Raw genomic sequence first — 2,133 nt, 5'->3', positions numbered from 1 at the left:
CTAAAAGCAAAGAGGTTTCCGGGATAAAATGAAAGCTTCAAAGGTCAGCGGAGCAGGGGCTGGGGTCTGGGGAACATGGTTTGAGGAGACTTCTAAGTCAACGGGCAAAATAATTCTATTATGAAAACATTCTGCATCCCACTTTGAATTGTGGCGCCTGGGGTCCTAAATGCCAACAAGTGGCCATCTAAGATACATCAATTGGTCTCAATCCACCTGGAGCAAAGGCAAAGGAAGAACACCAAGGCCACACGACAACTAAGAACCCAAGAGACAGAAAGGACCACATGAACCAGAGACCTACATTATCCTGAGACCAGAAGAACTAGTTGGTGCCCGGCCACAATCGATGTCTGCCCTGCTAGGGAGCACAACAGACAACTCCTGAGGGAGCAGGAGGCCAATGGGATACAGACCCCAAATTCTCGTAAAAAGGCCATACCTAATGATATGAATGCGACTAGAGGAATCCCAGAGACAATGCTCCCCAGAACTTCTGATGGCACAGGACAGGAACCATCCCCGAAGACAACTCATCAGGCATGAAAAGGACTGGTCAGCGGAGGGGAGAGAGATGCTGATGAAGAGTGAGCCAATTAAATTAGGTGGACACGGGAGAGTGTGTTGGCAGCTCTTGACTGGAGGGGGGATGGGAAGATAGAGAGAGAGGGAAGATGGCAAAATTGGCGCGAAACGAGAGACTGAAAGGGCTGACTCAATAGGGGGAGAGCAAGTGGGAGAAAGGAGTATGATGTATGTAAACCTACATGTGACAGACTGATTGGAATGGTAAATGCTCACTTGAAGCTTAATAAAAATTAATTAAAAAAAAAAAGTGATACTGTGAGAAGTCTCACTCCCAACCCTGCCAACTTTACCACAATCCCATCTATATGCTCATGCCTGGATGCAGGCTCACACACATGCAAGCACACACACAGACACACACACACAACCAGGTCTATTCATTTCTTAAATAGCTCTCTACGGTTGCTTTATACCACACATGCTAATATGAATATGTATTAGTTTTCTCTTTTCTTACACAAAGGTAGCATCCTATATTCACTGTTCCTCACCTTGCTGTTTCCAATTAGCAACGAATCCTAAAGATGTTTCTGTACCAGTATAGAGCAGTACATACTCCGTCCCGTTGTGCGGCTGTACCGTGGTCACTTAATTAGAATAAGCTACTTAAAAACAGCTTCAGGTAACGCCACTGGACCAGTGGAGGCTGCTCTTACTGGGCCTTCCTGCCTTTGCTGCTTGTCCAGGGAAACTCACGGCAGCGTGGGCTACACGTTCAGAAGCATCATCAATCACCCCATTAAACCACTCGCATGCTGTTGTTGGGTGCCAACGAGTCTCTTCTGGCTCACAGTGACCCTGTATGACATGACGGGTTTTCTAGGTTGTAATCTTTACGGGAGCAGATTGCCAGGTCTGTCTCCTTCACAGGTGCTGAATGGGTTTGAAGAGCCAACTTTTTGGTTAGCAGCCGAGTGCGTAACCATTGCACCACCAGGGCTCCTTAACCACTTGCATGCTGGTCTGTTGTGAAGGAGTTAAGATAAACCTTTGGATTAGAGGTCTTTTGAAATCATGTTCAAGTTTACTTCTCGGTTTGCATATCCCTTCCCTGGACTTCTCTACAAAGATATTTACACCAATACTCTCTAGATTTAAAAAAAAATGTATCACTGTGGGAGGAAGAGGTGGAGGCTGGCATAATTTCTTCAGCGTCATTCTTACAAGGAAAGGCAGTGTTTATTCATGTGTGACCCATGCTGTAAGCTCTCAATTTCTCAGGTGAAAAACATCACACATCTCTGCACGTGTGGTGTCCCCAGGCTGGTGCAGGGCAGCAGCTCAGAGCAAGAATCTGTAGCCAGACAGCCCCAGTTCAAATCCAGGCTCAGCCCCTTACCGATATCGGCAAGGCCCTCGCATCTCCACCCTTTGGTTTTCTAGTCCCATCCTTATGAGGCTGTGTGAGGATTAAATAAGCTAACATTTGGGAAGTACTTAAAATAACGTCCAGCAAAGAGTAAGCACAGTGTAGTGTATATTATATACAAAGGACAGCCAGAAGAAAGAACAAGTCTGTCTTGGAGAAAGTACAGCCAGAGTGCT

Source organism: Loxodonta africana, chromosome 1, assembly GCF_030014295.1.
Source record: "Loxodonta africana isolate mLoxAfr1 chromosome 1, mLoxAfr1.hap2, whole genome shotgun sequence".
Lineage (NCBI taxonomy): Eukaryota > Metazoa > Chordata > Mammalia > Proboscidea > Elephantidae > Loxodonta > Loxodonta africana.
This window is presented reverse-complemented; position numbering follows the sequence as displayed.